Source organism: Equus caballus, chromosome 10 (genome assembly GCF_041296265.1).
Source record: "Equus caballus isolate H_3958 breed thoroughbred chromosome 10, TB-T2T, whole genome shotgun sequence".
Taxonomy (NCBI): Eukaryota; Metazoa; Chordata; class Mammalia; order Perissodactyla; family Equidae; genus Equus; species Equus caballus.
The window spans coordinates 84,694,719-84,719,882 of record NC_091693.1 but is presented as its reverse complement, the minus strand read 5'-3'; the positions used below and the strand labels follow the sequence as shown (position 1 = coordinate 84,719,882).

At 41.8% G+C, this 25,164-nt stretch overlaps 1 protein-coding gene across 38 annotated transcripts in view; it reads left to right on the top strand.

Moving 5' to 3' along the window:
- Positions 1 to 554: 554 nt before the first annotated feature.
- EPB41L2 (erythrocyte membrane protein band 4.1 like 2) overlaps positions 555 to 25,164 on the top strand; it is a 204,421-nt gene continuing 179,811 nt past the window's right edge. For 12 of the 38 annotated variants that reach the window (XM_023651084.2, XM_023651083.2, XM_023651080.2 and 9 more), the window contains exon 1: positions 555 to 774. The gene's annotated coding sequence lies outside the window, so the exon portion shown is untranslated. Of the gene's footprint in view, positions 775 to 5,803; positions 5,890 to 16,656; positions 16,974 to 25,164 lie in introns of those variants that run through there. The other 26 variants (XM_070223836.1, XM_070223831.1, XM_070223826.1 and 23 more) reach the window with 12 other exon arrangements.

Below are 25,164 nucleotides of genomic sequence, written 5' to 3'. Positions count from 1 at the left end.
CGTGCGGCTTTCCACAATTTGCCTCAGCCTAGCCTCCAGCCGCTTCTGCAGCCACGGCATGCTTTGTAATTGAGGCTCCCAGGCCCCGACTGGAGAAATCCTACTCCCACTTTGGGTTCGGCATCAAAGGCCCTCCTCCACGGGGCTTCCCCAATCCCTCCTGTCCCTCCCACGGGAAGAGTAAACGGTTGCTTTTCAATGCCCTCTCTGTGAAAGCACTTCTTCCACTGCAGACCGAGGGGGCCCCAGCTTTCCTTATTTCCGGGGCCTCGCCTCGTGTCTGCTACCTAATAGGTGTTCAATAAGGGTTTAGTCAATGAACGCACGCTGAAGAAATAACTTTTAAAAGTTGACAGAGGGCCGGCATTCGCGCATAACAACGCCTTGCACGCCCGCAGTAGCAGGCGCCATCCAGGGAGCTCAGAGGGCGGGACCGACCCTCCAGCCTGGGTACCGACGAGGGCGCGCAGCCAATCCCGCGGGAAGAGCTGTCCCGCCGGCGTGTGGGCGTGGCCTGGGTCTGTGGGCGTGGCCTGGACGCGGGGGCGGGGCGCGGCCCGCGGGGGTTTCCGCGCCGGGGGCGTGACCGGCGGGGCGCGGGAGGGGCTTCCGTCGCGAGGGGGCGGGGCCGGCGCGCCGAGTCCTCTGACGGCCCCAGCCGGGGAATTTCAATTTGAAACCGAGCGGAGGGAGGAGGCGGCGCGGCGGCCCGGCGGCTGGGGCTGTAGTGGGACGGGTCCCGCGGCAAGCGAGCTCCTGGCGTGCGGCGTCCGGGTGAGGAGGCGTGCGGGGCTGCAGCATGGCGGGCCCGGGATGGGGACCCGGGCCGAGCGACGGGTCCCTGTGGAACTGCAGGGGCGGCTCAGATTTTTCCTCCGGCTGCAGCTGGGAAGCCGACCCCGGGCAGGAAGCGGCGGCGGGACGGACCCAGCGAGGGGGAGGGTGGCCGGCCTTGGGAGCTTCTGCAGCTCCCTCTCTCCTCTCCGCCCCTTCACTGCCGGACCCCATTCCCGCCCCAGGGTCGTGTCCCGCTGCTCCAGGCCGGCTCCCCGCTTCCCCGCCCCGCTGTGGTCCTCTCTGCCCCTTTCCGGGGGCCCGGGAGAGGTGGGGGCGCCGCGGGGACGGTGCCGGCCCTCCTGGGTGCCGGGGCTCGGGGTCGCGCGTCCCGGGCCCGCCGAACGGCGGGAGGAGGAATCCGCCTCCATCCCGCGCGCGGCGCCCGCTCTGGGCTCCTGGCGCTGTGCGCGGGGCTCGGGGGACGCGGCGGCGCCCTCCGGGAGGGTGATTCGGGGAGAGGAAACGCGGGCGCCGGCGCCGCGGCTCCCCGGCGGGCCGCGCGTGGGCACTGCGGGCAGCGGGCGAGGCGGTCCCCCAGCTCCCCGTGGGTCCGTCCCGGCGTCCGCCCGAGGAGCCGGCGCCCGGGTCGGGCGGGGAGGGATGCACGTTCTGCTCCCCGATCTTTACAATCCCAAACCCCAGGCCGTGTGCCCACAGATAGCTCGTTTCCCTCGCTGGGGGCAGAGGGCTGGGAGCATCTTTAGGGGAACTGCAGGAGACGGACGCGGAGGAGGACAGGACGGAGCGGGCTGGGAGGGAATGGGTGTCCGGGGCCCGGTCCCCAGCCCGAGACGCCGCCGCTGGCCGCCGGGGTGTCTGCGGGGGGCCGTCGGTCATCTGCTTCCCAAGATCGCTCACCTCCCCTGAGGTCAGGGTTTTCGGTGAGGTTAGAAGAGCTCTGGCCTAGAGTCTGTTATTTTGGGAGCCATCTCTGCATGCAGGATGCCTTAAATTGAATGCCCCCTCGCCACCACCTCGGCCCCTGTTTGTACGAGCCCTGGGTGGGTGGCAGGGAAGCTGGAACCCAGAGGAGCTGGGCATCTATTTTTTCTTTTCTGAATCACATCTTTTCCTCAGTTTCTTGAAGTTTCTGCATCTGAAGTGGCAAAGGTGTGCCAGGCGTCTTGTACTTCTCGTTATTTAAGCTGTCTTTCTTTTTTAAAAATGTAAATGACTTACAGTTTTTCCTTTATTCTTCCGTTTTCTTCAAGTCCCTCTGTATTTCTCCTCGTTTTTTTTCTTCTCTCACTGGAATCCATCATTTCTGTATTCTCTATTTATAGTACTTTATTGAGAATTAGAACTTTGGACCGTGTCCTATCACACTTCCCCTTGGGTTTTAGCCCTCGAGGGAAATTGAGTCAATTTCTTGACCGCAAGAGCTGGGATTTAGAATTCTCAGGCTTTGAACAGGTTTTACTGGGAAACGAATAGCACTTAATCCTGTCCGTTTCCGGGCTCTTTGCTGTGAGAAATCACTAGATTGTTGTTGCAGCCACCGATGGGGCTGCATGGCAATGCAATCTTGGATTGTGATAAGGGCCAACCCAGTACATCCATCAGGCTGACACAACTTTTCAAGAGCTAAACTGTGTCACCTGTCAGAGCTCAAGTGATCGGTCCTATAATTCAATTTGAGAACCACCGTCCAACCTCATCTATCTGCTCTTTGGAGGTTATTACAGGTGGTAATGGCTTGGAATAGTGGCATAGATTTAGGGCTGATTTAATCCTATCGTCTTCCTCACTTGTTGGGCAGAATTCCCACTGAAGTCAGTAGTGGTCTTGTGTGTAGAAGGACGGCTGAGAACAAGAGGCTGCTCATTTAGCGTAACTGGAGGGGACAGTTTCTTTCCTTTTAAAACATCCTTCTTTAAGAAGGACCTAGTCATAACAGTTCTTTAATCTTTTGCCTGTAGTCCATGTAGAGTACTGTGTGCAAAGACCTTCCAGAGAAAATAGGTGGGTGAGTCTCAACTAGCCTCAAATTCTTGATATCTGAATTGGATGAGGCTTGCTTAAAACGGTTAAAAGTGGCTTAAAAAGATCATTTAACTAAGTTAGAATTTCAATAAAATTGTTACTAACTTGTGTAAAAAATTTGCACTGCTATGGAATATTTTCAGCTGGGTGTGTCTGTCAAACTGGGTGTGTGAACAACTGGATTCATGTATGAAAATCTGAAATTTAATCCCAAGTAGAAAGAAGCAAATTTGCAGATTTAGAGGACTTATCTGAAGAAGGGCCTGCCAAAAAATACCTACGCAAGTGTAAAACTGGGAAATTCAGATGGCTCCTGCTGTATTTGGAACCTGAGCTTTTAGTAGTTTGTGGATGGACAGGTGTTAGTGACTCTGGGCCCATCCTTAGATTTCGGAGTGCTCAGAGATTTCCACGTTAGCTTTGTGCTGATCTGAGTTGGTGAGCTGGTTAGGTCTTTTGCTTCTTGACATCATGTCCTTGTGGTCTACCGTTTCCAAATTACCGGTTCTAAAGAATTGAGTTTAGAAGACCTATCCAGTCCCCAGATTTTAAAAATAGATTTTTAAAAATTAGAACCATGCCCCCGTGTACTACCCAACCACTTGCTTTCAACTAAAAATATTTGTAAAGATGACAAAGCAGTCCTCAACCAAAATATTTATTGGTAAAATGACTCTGTAATTAGTAATATTGTGTAGTTATGTTTAACATCAGGTTTTACTCCGAATCACTGCTCTCTTATTACTGTGGCTAGAGAACTACAAAGGTTCTGTCTTTGCTGTTTTATTTATGAATATGGGGTTTATATTTTTTATAGCAGAATGCTAAATATTTTTGAAGATTTGACTTTGTCTCTGTTTCCACAGGAAAGTATGGGCCTTTTTCTTTGTTTTTTTGTACTGAAGTAGTCTTTAAAAGCTGTGTGAGGACTTTTTTGAAAAGTATGAATTGCTGGTACTTTTATGAGGCAGTAAAATAGTTTCTAGGGATCGATACTGCTGAGAGTCAAATTTTGCAGTTCTAAAATCTATTGTTTACTTGGAGAAAACAAAGGAAATGTGCTGCGTCCACCACCCCACCTTTATTTAGAAACATTTCCAGTGGCCTTGTTTGCTTTTTCAGATTCAGAATTACTGTACCTAACCACTGGGTGCCCTTACAGATTTAAAAGCCTCAAGTAAATGTTTTTGCTGGCCTCAGTAGTCAGCAAATGCTAGCCAAACCGTAATTGACTGGCCTTTTATAGAATCTTGGAATCTCAGGGCTGGACCTTTAGGAGTCAGCAAATCCCCTTTCAGCCCTTGTCTGCTTCCCCCAACACACAAGCATTTCCAGTCTCTTTGGAAGGCCTGAATTAATAGAAGGTTTGTATATGGTTCCCCCACAGATTCCAGACAGAGCATCCTTTGGGAATGCCACGTTTTGGCACAAATCAGCAACTTGATACTCATAAGATTTCTGCCGTTCCTCAGACTGGGCAGTGCCCCAGACTAAAATCTAAAATGGAGCCAGGGCCTGGGATCATTAATTTTAGGGGAATGGACTCCAAGTATAAATTCTGTAGTTATTTAGAAGTTATAGATAAGCCAAAAAGGAAAGAAAGAAATCATCTCTAATATCAGCTAAAAACTAACAGTGATAAGCAGTGCTCTCTTTAGTTTTTTTCATATAAAGTGTGTATGTGCATGTGGGTGTTCTATGAGAGAGGGAATACGTACATACTTGTGCCGTATGTACTTGTTGTGTGGAACACCTATAACATTGTTTGTAGTCAATAAATTTGATGAATCAGTTCATTGAAGCTTTCTATGATTTATTGGAGGTGCTTTTAGGGGAGATTCTTTGAAAGTCAGAGCTGACGCCGTAGAACCCAGTGCTGTTTCGTGTCAGAATGTTGCGGAGGGAATATTTCACATAGGGAATTTGCTTTTCTTACTATTGGATATTGTTTCCCCTTGTTTTGTGTTGGCTTAAAAATCTCTGTGGGTTTCTTAGATGTGTGTTTTTCCTGTCTAGAAGGGTAGATCTATACGTTATTTTCCTAAATACCTAGTGTTTGGGATATTATTTCAATGAGAATTTCAATGGTTTTTTCAATTTTCTCACTTTTAAAGTGATATCTCTTACTCCTTAGCAGAGGAGTAGACCTCTCATGACCTATAAGTGCATTCATATTGCTTCTGGAATTTTGTTTTCAAAGATTGAAATTGGGCTAATTTCGTATTGCAGTTACTTTTAAAATGGAAGTGTTTCCATTTCACAGATTCTTCTCTGCATTTTGGTATTTTTTCACTTTAGCATATTAGGGCCATAAAGGACTAAATGTATGTGGATTGCCTCCCAAATAATTTTTATAGTAAAATGGAATAAATTTGAGGACTAAGAGTTATCTTTTTATTTGCTCTGTGAAGGATCTTCAGTAAGGCTTCGCTTTAGGGAGCCAAGCTGACCTTCCACATACGTAACTAAATTCTGTGTCACGAGGGTGGTTTCAGTCCTTTCCAGGTTCAGAACCAGAGCGGATCGAAAGGGTTCCACAGTGGTTTTGTCGCCGCTCATCTGTAGCACCTTACTGTCTGGGTCAGGTGGGGAAGTTCATGATATCTAAACGGAATCTTTCAGGCTATTAATTGAAAAGCCAGTTTCTTCTTTCTTTGCTCTTTTTATGGCCTCACTGTTCAAATACTTAAAAAGATGTATCTTACCCTCTAATTGCCTTTTTCCAAGGTAATTGTAATTTTAAAAACTTGTCATATAGGTCTGATTACCCAACTCTCTAATCATCTTTTCCAAGCCTTCAGTTCAGGTTTGCAGACCTCCCTGGACCCAATACCATGCTAACCACATGCTGAGTTTAATCATATTTTTGAGTTTTCTAAGTTCTCCCTCTGTGTACACATCCCTGTGGCTTGAAGACATTGAATTAGAATGTAGTTTACACTCCACCATCATTCTCAGGTTCTTTGCCTTTCTATCCAAACAGGCTACTTGTTTTTCACCTTAGAAGCATCCACTGGGAGGACAAAAGGAGTGTGGAGATCACTGAGTTGCGACTCTTGAGCTGGGGTGGTGAGTGGGGTTAGTGGGGCAGGTGTTGCCCAGGGTGGGCAACAGGGGTTCATGAACTGCCTGAGACTGTAAGTAAATTAGTTGTGTGTGTGTGTGTGTGTGTAGGTGAGTGTGTGAGAGGGAGAGAGAGATTTTGGGGAGCAGTTTTTGAAAGTGTTTTGGGAAACGAAAAAGGTTGAAAACTGCTAATCTAGTTCAGTTCTCATTTTTTGGGATTAGGAAATTGAAATCTTAAGAAGTATTCTTGTTTTTGTGTGTGTTACCCTATTGCCCTTTCATCATTGATCTGCCCCCTGCCCCTTGTGCTTATTTCTATTCAATTGAATTCTTGTAGTTGACCCCTTTTACTCAGTTGTCAAGGTTCAACTGAATTCTGATGTAATCTTGGCCTCTTACATTCTTACCTGTGAACTTAATGAATGGGCTTTTATTTCCTCACAAATTTCTTTGATAGAAATATTGATTAGAAGGGATCAGTAACAAGGCCACACTGTTGGGGGCTGGTTAGACTGCCACTCAGGCCAGTGTGACCTTGGGTAAATTATTTCTCAAAGCCTCAGTTTCCTTGTCTTTAGTATGGGGTTAACACTCATAACCTACCTCCTAGAGTTAAATGTGAGGATTTAATGAGCCAGTGCTTATAAAATGCTTCACATAGTGCCTGGCATCTGTGAGAATTGTTGGTTAAGAAAAGACTTAGTGGGTTGCTTGTGAATACGTGGTAAGCAGCTTTGCTGGAGTGGTCAGGGGTAATTATCTGTGTGGAAGTACCGTCTTTGATATGGATCTGTCATTTCCTATGGCGAGCACAAGTTAAAACCAGTTTTTAACAGTTTCACTATGATAGCTCTAGAATTTTTGAACTTTTGGAAAACTGTGTCCTAACAAACTGTCTACCTCTTTTGGTAGTATACGAAAGAGCATGTATATGGCAAAGCTGTTCGGATCTAGTTTCGATAACATACAGGGAAGATATAGTCTTTTTTTTTTTATGTTGCCAGAGGTAACCAATTTGAGTGTAAAATTTGTATGCATATGCTTTATTACAGTTTCGGTAAGCTTGCTGAAAGAAAGCTGTTAGTGAGTGGAATTTTTATTGATAGTTTTTAAATCTTTGCATGTGGTATTAAAATGTGACCTTTATAAAACCAGTACATCTTTTTATAGGTCAAATGGACCTGCAGACGTGTTCTCCTTCAACTTAGTGTTTTAACTTTAGTTTCCAACATTAAGAAATCAGGAGGTTTCACATAAATATCTTTACTTTAAGCTTCTCTGAGAAAATCGGGGGATCTTGGGCCTCCTCGGGAAATGCTGGTCCGTGCGCCTCCATTGTGACAACCATCAGCGAGACCTTCGTAGTTTCTGTCCCATCTGGCATGGGTCATCTGCTCCCTGCTTTGCTGAAATCTCTCCCATTCCTTTTGTCTTACCTGTAGACCTTTTCATTCATTTGCATTAGCTATCTGGCTCCTTTAGACTATTGAGTCTGTACCCCTTTAACTAAATGTCAGTTAAAAGATGCAGAAAGGCCTAGATCTGTGTGAGCTTCAAGTAGGTGTTCCTGCCAGGGGGCCTTTCTTACCTCTTGGGCCAGCAGTCCTTCTCTGCTTCTCCCCTTGTGGAGGTTGACCTTTGGGTCACCGTCATTCATAGTTTATGAAGCTCATTAATCAGTGCCCAGCACGCAGTAGGCTCTTAGTGACATGTGGAAAGAATGCTCTTTCTAGTTTCCCCCTAGACTTCATGACTCATTGCTCATAAACAGATCCCTTGTTCTCCGAAGCCTAGTGTCACGCTCCGGCAGCCCATAGCTGTACCTTATTTGTATATTATTTGGCTTTTTCAAAAGACATTCTTTTTTTATTTCATCGTTTAAGATTTTAATATGTATCTCCAGAAGATAGCTTTTTTGTAAACATATCTGTAATACCATCATTACACTAAAAACTCCTTAATATTGAATATCCAATTGTTGGTATTCAGATCTCCGATTATCTCAAGTAGCAAATTTTTAGCAAATGGAGATATAGTTGACGTGTAACATTATATTAGTTTCAGGTGCACAGCGTAATGATTTGATATTTGTAGACAAATGGAGATATAGTTGACGTGTAACATTATGTTAGTTTCAGGTGCACAGCGTAATGATTTGATATGTGTGGACATTGCAGAGTGACCACCACGGTGAGTCTAGTGAGCGTCCCTCACAACACAGACTTACACATTTCTGTTCTTGTGATGAGAACTTTTAAGATCTCTTCTCTTATTTTCAAATGTGCCGTAGTGTATTATTGACTAGAGTCACCATGCTGTACATTACATCCCCAGGACTGATTTATTTGATACCTGGAAGTTTGTACCTTTTGACCCCCTTCACCTGTTTTGCCCACCCCCGACCCCCCACCTCTGGTAACCACCAGTCTGTTCTCTGTATCTGAAATATCGGTGTTTGAAAAAAATTTGTTTGAGTCAAGGTCCACTTAAAATCCACACATTATGATTGGTTGATATATCTTTAAAGACTAATAAGCTATAGTGTCCCCTTCATCTCTTATTTTTCTTTGTAATTTATTTGTCGAAGAAACCTGAATTGGTTGTTCTGTATAGTTTCTGGCAGTCTGAATTTTGCTAATTTCAGCCCTGTAGCGTAGTTAACCTGTTTCTCTGTCCTTTGTGTATTTTCTTTAAATTGGTAGTTGGATCTAGAGACTTGGTGTAATTCGATTTCTTTCTTCCTTTTCTTTTTTTTGAGGGGGGGTAAGATTCCTCCCAAGGAGGTGAGATGTGCACTTCTGTTTGACACCTCTTGCTGGCTTTGCCTCCAGCCTCCATCGTGGCTGCAGGTGCTCTTGCATCAGCCGTTTCGTCGTCTGCCTAACCTGTACTGGACAAGAGTGTCTTATGCTAGTGGGTTGGCTTTGTTCTTGGTTCATTTTAAGTAACCCAATAAGGCCAGAAGCATTGATAATTGATAATTATGTGAAAAAGGAAAAATAACTATTTTGGAGCGTAGACTATAAGCCAGGTAGTGTAGCTCGTGCTTTACACGTTCCCATCCCCGTCCTTCCAACAGCCTCTCGAAGGTGGTACGCAGCTCATTTTACAGGTGAAAAACTGAGGCTTAAAAATCGAATAATTTGTTCAAGGGCACCCAGCTCGTGTGAGGCTAAAACTTCTGTTTCTTCCGCTGGGGGAGACCAGTTACTGCTTTTAATTGCTTGATGCTGTTACTCTGTAGAACTTGAAGTTTTTAGGAATGTGTTGGCATCGACAGCATCTGACTTGTATAAAAGACAAGCTTGCATTCCTAACTGGTTTTTGGCCTCCTGGTTTTCTTTTGTAAAGGTGTGATTTTGAAGCTGACCACGTACTACTTTTTATTGTGTAATTCTCGAATCCTGCTGGAATCTGGAGTACCCTTCTTCTTGTTTTTCACGTTAGTGTAATGTTTCCACATAAGAAAAATATATCAGCTTACAAAACACATCAAAATAAAAGGTGGCTTCCCCTCAGTTTTTGTCTTTCAAGCAGTGTGACATTTTGCTGCCTCATTTACAGTGCAAAGGGCGTTCCCTAGGGTGCTGGGGTGTGGTTCAGAAAGTCAGGGACTACCGTGAGGATTATAAGGAAAAGCAGCCTGTCTCTGCCCAAGTTCCCTTTGTGGACAGGTGTCTGCTCCCCAGAGGCAACCACTTTCACTTCTTCTCGTTTTATTACCTGGTGTGTTTTGTCTAAATAACGTGATTTTCTTGGTTTTTGATTTTCGCATTTTGGATAGTACTAGCTCGTGACCTTCTGCCCCCGTTGGAGGTGCCTCCTTTCCCATAACAGACCACGCCGCCCCCTCGTCTCCAGCTCTCCCTCATCCTGCAGCACACACAGGCCACGGTGAGGCCTTGTAAAGTGCTTTGATTGCACTTTTTTTTTTCTTTTACAACTTTTTGTTTTATCCTGAAGATGTTTGCCTTATTTTTTCCCTCATTTGCATAGTTTTCTTTGTACCCACCCTTAATTTAGCACTAAACTATGTTGAAAACTATACTGACACCCATTTTCTTTTTTTCTTGGGGACCTCCTTCCTGGGCCCTCCATCCTCTGGGACTGGTTTCTTTCTAGAGCTGCTGTGCAGCTGTCTTCTGGGAATTCCTTTGCCTTTCTTGCTGGGCTCCTGGTTCCTGGACTCCAGGCGCCTGTCTTAACTGTTACTTTACATGAGTACATCCTCTAGTAGTTTTCCAAGAAGGGCAAATAGGAGGTGAATTTCTTGAGGTCTTGCAGGTCTTAAAGCAACTTTTTACCACTCTTAAAATACCTTTTTGTGCTTTCAATTTGGATGCTTTTATAGTTTGGCTGGGTATAGAATTCTAAGTAAATGATTACTTTCCCTCCAAATTTGGAAGGCATTGAGATTCTAATTTCTGCTTTTGTTTGTGTGACTGGCTTGTTCTCTTTAGAAGTTTTCAGGATTTTCTCTGGGTGTTTTGAGAATTCCGTGTGGTGTGCCTTGGTGTGGGAGGTGTTCGCCCTGTGTGCTTGGCCCTCACTCAGTGGCCCTTTCATCTTGGAAATGTTGTCTTTCAGAAACAGTGCTCTAGAATACTTTCTCCCTCCATGTTCTCTGTTCTTTCTGGAGCTCCTGTTTTTGGATGTTGAATTTCCTAGATTGACTCGCCAATTTTGTTACTTTTTTCTCTCTGACACCATTTCTTTGTCTTTCTCTTCTGCATTTTGCTTTTTGGGAAATTTCTTCAATGTTTTCTTCTAACCTGTCTACTGAGTTTTTTTATTTTCGTATTTCCCACTCTGCTCCTTGGTCACTGAATTTTCTTTTTGGGAATGTCCTTTTCTTTGTCCGTGTATGTGGTATCCCGGCCCTGCCCTTCTTGCTGTCCCTTTGCACTTGCTTTCCCTCTGTCTGGAATGCTCTTCCCTCTGCTGCTTGCATGGCTTACTGCCTTAACTCCTTCAGATCTGTGCTTCCCGTGATCGTTTATTTGAAACCACAGCCCTGCTCCCACCCCTACCCCAGTACACCCTAAATCTCTTCTTTGTCTTTTCTTTCTTCCGTACAGTCATGTGCTACAAAATGATGTTTTGGTCAACAATGGACTGCATATATGATGGTGGTCCCATAGGATTAGTACCATATAGCCTAGTTGTGTAGTAGGTTATACTGTCTAGGTTTGTGTCAGTACTGTAGGGGAGGAAGAAATTTTTCTCCACCTTTCCAGGTTCTTCTGGCTGGTCTAAGAATTAAATTGATGTGAGACAGATTAATAGGAGAAAAACAAAGTTTAATAATATGTGTACATGGGAGAAACCCAGAAAAACCAAGTAACTTGCCAAAGTCCTCACCTTAAATACCATCTTCAACTAAAGGCAAAAGATGTTGGGGGTGGGGAGAGTCAGGGACTTCATGGGGAAGGAAGGCAATTCACAGGTAGGTGACAAGGAGCAAACATTTGGAAAACAAGTGTTTGGCCACACAGAAGCAGAAGAACACAGAGGGAGCCCAAGAATCAGGCTTTTCTAGGTTCCTGGCTGTCCACCACCTAGTTCATGTCGTGCTAAGGTGATAGCTGCTTCCTGAGACAGGTTTTTATATCTGAGGTCTTGTAGGCAGTTAAGGGAGAGGAACAAGAAAAACTTTCTGAGTCTTTTGTTTCTTAAAAATCATCAGCCTAAATTAATCCTCATGTTAAAGAGACATATTTTGGGGTGGCACATTTTGTTCCCCCTCAGTACATTCTTGATGCTCGCACAGTGGTAAAATCACATAATGATGTATATTTCTCAGAACATATCCCTGTTCTTAAGCAACTCATTATTGTAGTATATGTTATCATCTGATACGTTATGTATTTTACTTTTTGTTTATTGACTCTTCCTCCACCAAAATGTAAGCCACGTGAAGGCAAACATTGTTATCTGTTTTGTTTACCCAAGTATTTCTAGCACCCAGAACAGTGCCTGGCACAGGGTGGGCACTCTACATATTTAGTGACTGAGTAATCGGACCTCCTTGTTTTCCCAGTAGCGCCTCACATCTGCCCTCTGTGGGTCCCCTGACCCCAGAGCCTTTCTTCTTTCATCTTCGCTAGAGAGTAAACCTCCTGTCTTCTGGCTGCAAAGGTTTGCAGGGGGATGGGGAGAGAGAGAGAGTGGGTGAGTGTGAGTGTGTGTGAAGGAGAAGTTTCCTTCCAGCTGGTCTCCCGTTTCCGCTCTCTCCCCTCGGCCCTCCGTGGGGTCTGGAACCTCCAGTTCATAACGCTCGGGGCTTCTCCAGCGATCAGATTGTTTCTCGGCGGCCTCCACCAAAACAGGAATTTACGTTCCGGCTTCCTCTGCTCTGCTAAGTCAGTGACTTTGTACATCTGTTTTCCATCTTCTAGAATTTTGTTGACCTATCTCATCTGCTGGCCTGTCCCCTCCCATTTTTTTGTTTTTGTGGATTTGTGCCTTTTTTTTTTTTTAATTTCCTTACTGTCATTTTAGTGTGGTTTTGAGAGGGACCAGAAATTAACTCATGTTCAACCCACTGATTTTAGGGTTTTAAATTGATAAAAATAACATTCCGAAGATTACTGTGGTACTCACAGTTTGGTAAGGGCTGCAGCCATAATAAAATTGTCCCTTTTCTTTTCATGCCAGATGCTGAGTTGACTTCAGTTATATATAGAGAAAAGTCAGGTGACTGAGTCAACATCCAGGGTGGGTGGGAGTGGAGAGCTGATGTGTCATTGAACCTGAAGGTGCTTCCCAGGACTAGTTCAGCAAGTGTATTGTATTTTTCTCCTGTGATATTTCAAGGATTAGTTCAGTACAAACGCATACAGATCTTATAATACACACTTGAACTAGATTTAAAAATACACAATAAAGAAAATTTGGTGAATATGTATCAGAAATGGCAACCTTGTTTTAGAGTTTACTAGATTTCTTAGTTTGCCTTTAGACTGACCCATGGTTTGCATGTAAATTTACATATTCTTTGAATATTGGTTTGGTGATGAGAGAAACCTTTGAACACATGTGGGTTCTGTCAAATACTTTTAGGGAGAAGAATTTCATTACTAGGGAATAAAGAGGGAGTAGGAATTACATTAATGTGAAGAGATACACGTTAGGGATTTTCGTGTATGGGGTTTGGGGAAAGTGAAACAAAAATGGAGGTTGTGAATGAGTTCGTGGCTGTGTGGTCCGAGGAAGCTCCGGTAAGGCCTGAAGTGTCGTGCGTGTGTGTGGTTAGTGTTGGTTAAGTCGCCCAGTGGCTTTTCGGGATTTATAAATTGAAATACTCTATTAATGTAGGAGACATTGCACGCAGGAGATGAGGACAGTATTTCCCTGACATGTGGTGGTATGTTCAAATGATTTGAGATGGTACACAGATGAATCTTTATCTTTTAATGCTTAATTAAAAGCATTAATATATTATATATCAGTGTGCATCAGAAAAATATACAGTGTATCTTCCAAACTGATTTTGTTGATATAAATTAGCATAAAGCTCAAGTAGGCATTTTTTAAGTGACTTAACTTAAAGATAAGTATTAAATAAATAATAAAACAGTGGCTGTGTGGATTTGGCAAAAATTCTGAAGTAATTATGTGAATAACTAAAGTTTGAGAAACGCTGGGTAGGTTCAAAATAGGATTTCCTTAATGAAGGTACTTTGATGCATTTCTTTCTCTCTCCTAATGGATAACAGCATAAAACTGTCTCTGGTGACTGGCATAGACTTATAAGGATTTTCTGTTGTTTCTTTTTTAAAATTCTATTTTAATTTGTAAAGTTTTTTTCTTTTCAAAATAAATCCTTAGAGTCTCATTTGATTCTTTTTTTCTTTTTTTTTTTGAGGAAGCTCAGCCCTGAGCTAACATCTGTCAGTCCTCCTCTTTTTGCTGAGGAAGACTGGCCCTGAGCTAACATCCGTGCCCATCTTCCTCTACTTTATATGTGGACGCCTGCCACAGCATGGCTTGATGAGTGGTGCCATGTCCGCACCTGGGATCCCAACCAGCAAAGCCTGAGCCAAAGGGGAACATGTGCACTTAAGCTCTGCCCCACCGGGCTGACCCCTCATTTGACTCTTAAAACAGTTTCATACCGTAGGTCTGACAGATAAGAAAAGTGAATCGGGAAGAGGTTGAACTTAATAACTGTCGTTCCGCAATTTAGTTCTGGAGCTTCAGGCACAGCCAGCGTCTCCTTGTGTCCAGAGCTGTTCCCGCTGCTCTGGGCTCTGGCTGCTAATGGAGTTGCCAGTTGGTTTTCTTGGAGAACTCAGGAAGCCTGCCAGCTTTTGTAGCTAGAGGGCTTGTCCTATGGCTTTCATGTGTTTGTATCTTGAGCCCGAAGGTAGACAGAGCTGGGTCTTCCAAAAATAGTTCCGTAAATGTGTCAACATTTTGAAATACTATTGAAAAAACTAGGAAGTAGAAGTCCTATGGGATTACTGGGCAGTGGTGCCAGTTGCCTTCACACGTCAGCCAGTGTGTATTCAGCCTTCATTTTTGGAGCCCATTTTTATTATGATAGTCTTTGACTTTTCCCCAGCATGCTCTGTTTAATTGCTTTTAGACTCTGGTAGAAAAGCTGCTAAATGAACATGTTCCTTGAAAAATTTTCTTTACTTCTCTTAAGGAGAAAAAGGAAATTTTTTTTTTCTTAATAAAATGAATAAAAATTGTATGGGGAAGGTGAAAGTGTCAAGTAACGAGTTGGGTCTGTCCACCGACAAAGGAATCGAGGGTTTATCCTTGAGCCTGTAACCAGAACTGTTTTTGGATCTTGGCCATTAAAATCAACATCAGTAAAGCCTGCGTCTTAATTTCCTTAATGCCGAGATTGTCTGGTTTAAATTCCGCACATATGGGAATGTGAACACATCCGTCCTTCCCCGTCTCCCTCCGCCCGCAGACTGAAAAATAAAGGTATGTGGAAGATATTCTCAGCTTCTGCGGCCGTGGCTGTGGGCAGCAGCTGTGGTGCAGATGCGGCTCCAGCTTTTCTCCTAATTGAGGCCAGTTCACTTTCATCCTCAGTGCTGCAAGCTGAAATGGGAAGACTTGAGGGTGGATTCTAGAGCATTCTAAAGGTCTGTGATCTGTGTGTAACTCTGTGAGCACACATGAGAGCAATGAAGGATAATGTGGCTCTTTTTTAAGGACCTCTTTTTTGTTGTTAGATTTTTTGAAGCCATGTTTTTACTGTATCTGATTATCTATTGAAGTGGTTTTTTGGAGAAAAGAATGTACCATTGTCAGTTATAGAAAAGTGTTTTTCTTTTTTAAACTTTTTATTGTGGAAAATCTGAAATATATTCAAAAGTAGAGAGAATAGTTGTGTAATGAACTCCCTCTACCCTCTTCGAAGGTTCTCAGCACATGGCCAGTCTTATTTCATCTGTATTTCCCTTCCACTCCCTGATGCCACTGCCCCCCCCATTATTAGAAGCAAATTCTAGACATCTTGTGATTTCATTTGTAAAAGGATGAGATACGCGCCCCCCCCCCCCCTTCTTTTTGGCATGTGCTTCGTGGTCTCCAAAATCAAGTTCATGATGGTTACTTCCTTTGTAGAATTACAGAAGTTCGTGCATTTATGACATATTCAGTTGTCCTGCTTTTGGAATAAATGTCTGAATGTTCTAATCAGTGAAAACAGTTTCATCTAAATGTGGCATCGTGGACATGGGACGTGTGTTAGCCAGTGCTAAAAAAACCGAACAATTTTTAAACCAAATATGAACCAATCTTCAAATTCCACTATATTCTCAAGGTAATGTTGATGTTATGTATAAATATTTTTTCATTGCCCTTGCCTGTGTTTACACTAGATTTTAATGTTTTTAGATTTTTCTTTTTTCTTTCCTCCCTCCCACCCTCACTTCCTCTCTCCCCACCTTCTCTCTCTTTCATTCTTCTTTTGCTTAGCATAGTTTAGTAGCAATATGTTGGAACTAGACCAAGTGAAACATTTTTTTTCAGCTGACTGAATTTTAATGGGACTGCACAGTTGTTATAAAATCACATCACCCTGCCGTGGGTCTGGTGTGTCTGGCGGTGTAGGGGGGACAGCACCTGCCTCAGACATTGATCGTATGCTAGTTAGAAATCATATGTAAAATATTGGCGTTGTAGCTAAAGCTGTCAGTCCCTTAATAGTTGAATGCTTTTCCTGTTCACACAGGCAGGATTTTTATATTTGAGATAGTTTATTTTCTACTTTTAATGAAAATATAGTTTAGTGTATTTTCTTTGTAAAGACATTACATATTGAATTAATTTGTACTTTATTAAAGTATAGTTTAATATAATTTCTCTGTAAAGACATTGAATATTGCATTCGAACATATTGATAATAATAGGTAACATTTCTTGAATGCTTAATATGTGTTACTGTTCTGTACGCATATTTGCATATGTTCATTTAATCCTCACAGGCAGCCTGTGTGATCCTAGGTTTGCCTGATGAGAAAACTGCGGTCCCGTGAGGTTAGGTAACTCACTCAGGGTCACTCAGCTAATTAATGGCAGAGCAGGGCCTTCAGTTGTGGCTGTTGTCCTATATTATCCGTAAGAATGCCTAAATTACTTCTTCACACTCTGTTCCTACTTGCATTTTCCTCCCCAGAGGTGACAGTTTTGAGCCAGAGCCAGGTCTACCCTATTGCATCAGGGTGTAATTTGATAACCGGGGCTAGTTTCCATTCAGAAACTTGGAAGCAGTTAATGAGATGCTACTCATGTCCTGAGACTGGCTTTAGTTGCGAAGGAGAAAGGGGGAAAGTGGAAGCATGTAGCACCTAGGTGGTGACCGCTAGTGCCTGTCTTCTTTCTCCCCGCCTGTGTTCTAAAATGGAATGTGGCATCCATGTGGAGTGTTGACGGGTCACAAAGGAGTTGCTGAAGTCAGTAGTTCAGAGTGCCGCTGAAGGATCTCAAGCTTTGTCTTCTGTTGAGTATCTCGAAGTGCTAGGTCTCTCGTTGGAACTTGGGTCGTCATCGGTCTGTCCTGAAAAATACAGACCTCTTCAGGAGTTTGTCCTGGAGTGGCTGAAATTTTAACAAACCAGGTACCTGAAACTGTTTCTCTCCTTTTTTTTCCCTGATAGGAGCAGAGGTTAGAAAGAAAATTGCTCTGTCCCCAAGTTCAGTCCGCCAATTACTCCAGTGACATCAGCCGAGTGACGTTGCTTCTTACGTCTTTCTCTTAAGTGGTTCAGATGCCCTGAAATAAGTTCTCATCTGTATAAGATGTTGTCCGTGGTGTGTTTTTGTTTGTCTCCGTGGAGAAAGTCATTTAAAGTGCTCTTCCTTACAGGAAAGCATAAACACAGGATTTTGGCAAAACATTTGATAAAGCTCTCACGGTATCTTTATAGCAACTTTGGGAAAAAACTGTTAAGTGGAGGAAAGTCTCTGTTACTGAAATTTTAACCCTGGTCATCTCCTCTCTAGAGTATTTTTGCCCATGATTTTCTGATGACAGACAGGGGCTGCTGATCAGATTTAGAGATTTCATGGAAGTTTGTAGGGAAGCCTAATCTGTATACAGATTGTCTTGTTAGCTACAAAATGGGTTGAAATAAACAAGGTGGAATTTGTTGGAAATAAAATTGTTTGATTAATTGTAACTCCTTGAAAGAGTTCTAAAATAGTGGAGTCGTGGGCTTCTTTTCAATGTGAAGTTGTGTTAAAAAGCAGTGGGTGCCTTTGTATGCCTCAGCACAAGGCACTTTGACTGCTGCTCTCACCACTCCACTGAAATTGCCCTTTTCCAGGTGATAGATGGCCCTGTTATCAAATCTATTGACTACATTTTTTTCTCTGTATTTTTTTGACATTGACCAAACTTGCCATCTTTGAAATTTGCTCTGGACATGTTGGAGCGCTTTGTTCTGCGTCTTCTGCTCTCTGCAGGCTTCTTTCCCTCTGACCAGTCCTTCAGTGTTTCCTGTTTCCCAGGGTTCTGTCCTCAGCCTTTGATGCTTAGTTCTGACTAATTTTGTATCACCCAAGGCTTCACCTGCCATCGTCACTTGTTAACTCGAATCTCTCTCAGGCCAAGTCTTTCTCTTGAGCTTTGGATCCTTATGTGACTTGGAGGAATCCCTACCAAAGTTTTTAAAGGAACCTGTGAAATATTTTGTGCAGAATGTGGGCTGTAATTGATTATTCTGCTTTGACTTGGAATATTTTGTTTCTTTTTAGGTACTGCATTCTAAGGGATATGGAGTATGCACTAGGTATCTATTTGTTCAGTAAAAATGAGGGGAACTTAGGCGAGCTGAAACCGTGTCCATGGAAAGGTGCCTGGGCTGTCGAGATCGGGAGAAACTGTAGCATGTGAGGAACTAGCTGTTGAAATAACTGAGGGGTAAGACGTTGGAGTGGGCAACTTGTTGAGAGCTATCTTTTGAGCACTGGCTTTTTTTTTCTTTTTAACAAAACCCACAGTTAGAATTAGATTTTATATCTTGCCCCTTTATCAATATGGAAGCCTAGGTGTGTGGATATATGTGTGTGTATGTGAATAACAGAAACAGCCTTCATAAATTACTTCTTAGTCTTATTCTGTGTAGTATGCTGAGATTTTCTTTTCTGCTTTATTAATAATAATAATAATAATAATAATAAAAATGCCAGTCAGCAAGTCAGTAACTTGATTTCACAACTCATCAATGGAATGTGATCTGTGTTTGAAAAGCCCTTTTTTGTGGGTAAAGCTAAGAGATTTGGATAAGGGAAGTTTCCTTCCTGCTGTGAGAGGAACTTGGAACAGTTGGAGCAGGCAGAGAATGGAGTGGGCTGTCTTATGAGGGAGTGACTTGCCCAGAGTTGCAAGGACCTGGACCAGAGGCTGGTGTGTTGGAAGGAGGTTCACGGGGTGGGAGATAGGTGTCCCCCAAGTCTAAGATTTTATGATTCTCATTTTGTGACTATCTGAAATTTTAAGGTGATTAAAGTTATTTAAAGATGGAAAATATTAATTCTGAACTTATTTGTTAATATTCTACTTTCTGAAGTCAAAAATACCTCACTATTCTTTCTTGGACGTTAATTAAAAATTTTTTTAAGTTAATTAAAAAATTTTATAAGCTAACTATTTCCTTTTTTTTTTTTTACGAAAAATCTTTATTTGGAAAGTTTTAAATATATTCAAAAGTAAATTGAATAGAATAATAGCCCACCCAGCCCATGCATTGCCATCGCCCAGCCTTAACAGTTCCCACTCATGCCTTGTGTTATCTATGTCCCTGCTCACTTCATCCCCAGCTGTGTTATTTTGAAGCACCATCCCAGGCACTTGTCATTCGATCTACATATATTTCAATGTATGTATCTCAAAGCTAAGACTCCTGAAAAAAATTACAATACCATGATTACACCTAAAAAAATTAACAGCACATCCTTAATATCATCAAATATTCACTCTGTTCAGAGTTCAAGTTGTCTTTGTTTTCTTTGAGTTTTTTGTTTGAATCAGGATCCAAATTAGGTCCACACGTTGAGATTAGTGGTTCTCTAATCTATAACGTTCTGTCTCCTTTCTCTCTTTTCTATTTCCTTGTCATGATTTTTGAAGAAATTGTATTGTTTGTCCTACATCGTTCACACAATTTTTATTTTGCTCATTTAATTCCTGTGGTGTAGTTAACCTGTTCCTGCCCCGTAAATTGGTAGTTATATACAAAGGCTTTTTATCAGCTTCAGGTTCAGTTTTTGGAATATTTTTTTCTGTGAATATTTCATGGATTCTGTTATTTCTTAAAACAGAGTATACTAAAGCTAATGGTGAAGGCGACTGGATTTCTTCTTAGTTCTTTATTTTCTGAATTCATTCTGAGCCAAATTCCCATAAAAACAGATGGAACCACTTATAAATTTGGGAAGATAATAATTCTCTGCAAACACCACATCCAAATACAAATTACACAAGAGTTTCTAGTCCAGCTTCATTTCCAAAGAAGAAAGGGAGAAAGCAGATGCCTTAGTAGTTTCTACAGACCACAAACCGGGTTTTCAGTTAAAGTGAGACATTTTACAGTAAAATCCGTCTTGATTTTTCTAGCAAAATATAGAAACACTTCAGTTTTGCTGGTTTAATTTCCCACCCAGTAAGCCAGTATTGCTAGTGAATACCTCCACCCCCTCCCTTAGCAGTTGCAAATAACAAGATAAAAGTGGAAGATGGCGAGTCAGAAAGCAGCCAGCATATGTGGGGATCACATAACTGTCCCGCAGTGTTCCTTTTGAAGGATGTTTGTAACCTTTTTTCCCTACTTTTTATCGTGGAAAATTTCAAATGTGCAGGTAAATAGAGAAGATAGTATAACGAACGTCCACATCCCCACTACCTAGTTTTTTTTTTTTTCCTTAGATTTTATTTTTTCCTTTTTCTCCCCAAAGCCCCCCGGTACATAGTTGTATATTCTTCGTTGTGGGTCCTTCTAGTTGTGGCATGTGGGACGCTGCCTCAGCGTGGTTTGATGAGCAGTGCCATGTCCGCACCCAGGATTCGAACCAACGAAACAGCGGAGCGCGAACTTAACCACTCGGCCACGGGGCCAGCCCCCGCCACTACCTAGTTTTTTTCTAGTGTTTGCCTGTGATCTAAAAGTTGGGTATGGGGTCACACTGCTATTATCAGAATCTTGCTTTTTTCCATTTGTTGTGGGGCTTGTGGCATAGGCCTTTTGTCTTTTTTCTTTCTTTTGTCAGTGTTGCTAAATCTCCTGCTAGATTTTACATTATTTTATTTCGGTTGGCGTTCGTTCTGTCACATAGTAGGTGAGGGACATGCTGTGATTAGGTGAAGATGCTCTGATGGGGCTTCATTTCTTGCCTTCCTCTTGCTATTTAAAAGCTTTCTATGATGGAAGCATGTACAAACAGAGCGAGCTTCTGCCTGCTGGTTTTAGCAGCCATTGATGATCATTGCCTAGGTACTTTTTTTGTTGCATTAACTTTTTACCATATATTTTTTCTCTGAAGTAATTTAAATTATGGAACTCATGACATTTCACTCCAGTTTCTTTATTATGTATTTGTAAAATATATAGACATTTTCCCATTTAACCAGGACACTATTATTGTATATAACCATCAATTGGCAATAATTCTCTAATATTATCTAATATCCAGTCTATATTAAAATCTCTCCAGTTATCCCCATGACATCCTTTATGGCTTGTTTATCAAGTCAGGAGGCTGTCAAGGAGCACTGAGTGCATTTGGCTGTGGTTATGTCAGTTAAGTCTCTTGTAATCGAAAATAGTCCTCTGCCTTCCCTTTTCACGACAGTGACCTGTTGGAGAGATGCAGGAAGAGGCCTGATTGTCTAGTAGAATCTTCTGGGTTTATCTGTTTCCATGTGGTGGTATTGAGCTCAGTCTTCTCTACTTGTATTTAATGTAAAGTAGAATTTGGAGCTAAAGTCTTGATTAGATTCAGAATAAACATTTTTGGTAAGAGTATTTAGTGAAATAAGACTATTCCCTTGAGACTGGCATAGAGTCTGGAGGAGTAAGACTTTGGCCCACATGCATATCTAGTTCCTTATCAGTCTTTCACCTGCTAATGTTAGTATCCAGTGGTAATCCTCACCTGAATCACTTATCTCATTGGGAGTGGCAAAATGATAGTAAAATGAGATTTAAAAAATAATTGTGGTAAAACATACAACATAAAATTTACCCTCTGAACCATTTTTAGTGTTAAGTACACTGACATTGTTGTGCAACTAATCTCCAGAACTCTCTTCATTTTACAAAACTGAAATTGTGTATCCTAATTTGAGATTTTTAAATTTTATCGTTTCTTCAACTTTATAAGCTTGCCATTTTCCACGCAAAATAGTTTACTTCATCAATGTGGGCTATTTGATTACCATGAAATATAGTTTTTTATTTGAATTGTGGACTAAAAACTTTTTTATCCCTTTACCAAATGTCAGAATAAGCCATTAGTATAATAGTCGTCTCAAATTTTTTGTCTTTCTCTCTCTCTCTCTCTCTTTTTTTTTTTTGGTGAGGAAGATTGGCCCTGAGCTAACATCTGTTGCCAATTTTCCTCTTTTTGCTTGAGCAAGATTGTCACTGAGCTAACATCTGTGCCCATCTTCCTGTATTTTTTGTATGTGGGACGCTGCCACAGCATGGCTTGATGAGTGGTGTGTAGGTCCGTGCCTGGGATCTGAACCTGCAAACCCTGGGCCACCAAAGCAGAGCGTGCGAACCCAACCACTACACCACTGGGCTGGCTCCTGTCTTTCTCTTTTTTGAGTATCATTATTGGCTTGTGGATTTTTATATATTCAGTGCATTTCAGTCAAGCGCAGTCATTCTTTTTGATGTTTACATTGTCCCACCTTTGGCAGTGGGAGCCTCTTCAGGCTGGCTCCTAAGTCCTTTTGACATGACACTATCTGGCTTTGAAAGCAAGGAATACGCTTGTTTAAAGGCAGTGAAATTTCCTTTGGAGAATGGGTCAAATCTCTGTTAGCCATGGCATAGAAAGCATCTGCCTGATAGGAAAGTGCCACGGAGCAGGCAGGGGAGAACCTTGACACCAACCTGTGGAACAGGGTGAAGTTAGGATGGTCGCTAAGGCCTCGTCTCATTTTATGTTCTGTGATCTTTTACCATCTGTAAAATTGTTTTGCTATTTAGTTACTGTTGGAACAAAATATTTCAAGAGTTTAAATGTTGTCAGATTTTGTCTTAAACATCTTTATTACTTTCTTCCTGTTCTGATAGTCAGCTGGGGGCCGTGGATTAAAGGATGTGAGTTTGGAAATGCAAGGGTTTCAACGCGCTTCGCAGTTAGGAAGTCCACCCTCAGAGGAAATGAGAAGGGGTTTGCATCCTAACCTTTGCCTTTTCTTCCAACATAACGTGGCTCACCATTCCACATGGAGGTCAACCTTGTAATGCTGGATCAATAAGCTGCCGCCTTGTTTCCTGCAGACCTGTGATTTGAGTAAACAGGTGAAGTTTCGTAAAGTGTTTAAATGTATAACTGGATTTGTGGAGACCTGTTTTGTACATCATAATACTTAGGTTTCCACACCTCTGGGAAGTCACTGTCTGACATTTTAAAAAACATGTTAGTTTTCTCAATTGACTTTTTTTTTCCCATTGTAGGGTTTAATGTGGATAACGGTCATCCCATAAGCAACAGTTCTTCTCAGTTTCGTAGGTTTTCTTTTCCAGAATAAATGTGGCTCAGTTTTATTTTAAGCCCCCCAGTAGTCACTATCATGGCTCTTTTGTTAGGTATTAAATATGAAGTGCCCGTTTTTTAATACTTCGCACACTTACTGAATGTTGGGCAGAAGTACAAGTCGTACAGCTGCCTACCACACTAGTGAAAACAAAACGTTGTGCCCTGAAAACCATTTCTTCTCCAAGAATAGAAAGAAGTATTATGGAATTCTGTATTTATTCAGCAGTGAGTTAAGTTTTGGAATGAATAAAAGATTATACTGTATTTTAGTTAGAACTATTCCTTTTCAGTGGTAGCCATGGTTGGTTTGTGAAATAACTTATCAGATCATTTTTATATCTATAAAGAGACCGTTAATTCTTTTTTACAAACTCAACACTTAAAAAATATGTGAAGTTGCTTTAAGTGCAGAAGCTGTGAATGTCACGTGTAGTTAACAAAGTTGATTCTGTGAATTTTCCAGATGGTGACAGCAACTGGAAGAATTTGATTCATTTCTTTCCCATTCGTGACATTAATGAATAGTGAATTAGTGCAGTTGAAATCTGTACTGGATTGTCCATAGGAGACCACAGAGCTTGGTGTCTCTTGTATGAGAAAGATCAGTGTATGTATTTAGAGAGGTATTTTCTCCATTACTGTAACAAAGAATTTGAGGCATCTTAAAGGGAATATATGTGATAAAATTGTTTTAAGTAAAAACAAATTGAGGTCAGGTAAATTAGAAATAAAAAGAAAATATTAAAATGAAGATGTGCCCTCCACATACTTCCTATTCCTGAACATATGGAAGCTGTAGCCTGGCATACATTTTTATTGATGTTCTGTTTCTGTGTATCTTTGTGTATATGTTTGTGTATGTTTTTTTTCACAAGAAATATTTTAAAAGAATATAATGATTGATAAAGCCATTACTCTTCTCTGAAATGTCTGCTGGAAATCATTTAAGATTTTTTCCATGTATATGATCCTTAAATGTTTTTGCCTTTTAAAGTATAAAGATGAATAACATTTTTGAAAAAAGGAAATTATGATAATTGTTAAGCCTGATGTTTTTTCTAGTTTTTAAAAAAATGATAAGCATTTATATGCTTCAGAGCCAATTCTTTTAGACCAATTCTTGGTCCCTATGAAAATGAGTCATTTCATCCTAGGCACAGCTCATATGTCAGCTTTTCTGGGAAGTCTTTTCCAATTTCCACAAGTGAAGTTAATATCTCTGTTTTCTGTGTCTCCCAAGAAATTTCATGGCACTTACCAGGTTGGATTTTAAAATCTTAAAAAGGTCAGTTTTAGCCACTATTTAAATTTTTCCAGAGCAGAATCCTGTATTACTTGTGTATTCCCAGTTACCGACATAGAGTAGAGCATTATATAGCTGTTTGTGGAATGAATGAAAACCAATAAATGAAATAAATGGTTTACTAGAGTTCAGATTATTAAAATATTTTGCTTGTTTTGGAATAAGTGAGTATGTTGACTGACTCTGGCAGGCTTTTTATTGTATAGAAATTTCTGAAGTGCTAATAGTGATGTGAATTGACGTACAGTTGGAATTTGAAACAGATTCTTGCATGGAGATGCTCAGCTGGCAGCGGCTGCTTTTCTGCCCATCCTTCCCTCCCTCCTGCGCTCAGTGCAAAAGGTGGCCTCCCTCCAGTCTGGATGAGTAAGCTCCTGCCATGTCCACCCGAGAATCCTGTCCCCATCACTTTGGCCTACTCAGAGATGTCCTTCTATTAATTCTGTTAATTAACCACTCATTGTCCTTTCATTAATTTTCCCTTCATCTAGACAGTGGTTCTCAACCCTGGCTGTACATTAAAATCATCCGGAGACCTTTAGGAAAAAGCCTGGGGCCCAATCCACATCAGTTGTATCAGAATCTTAGAATCATAGAATTGGAAGAAATAAAGTTTTATTTTATGAGGGAACCTAGAGACTTTAGGGGGCTTTTCTAAAACCACTGCTTTTAATTAGTCTCAAAGCTCGGGGCAAGAACTTAGAGATTTGTAAATCTTCTCCATGGCTCCAGTT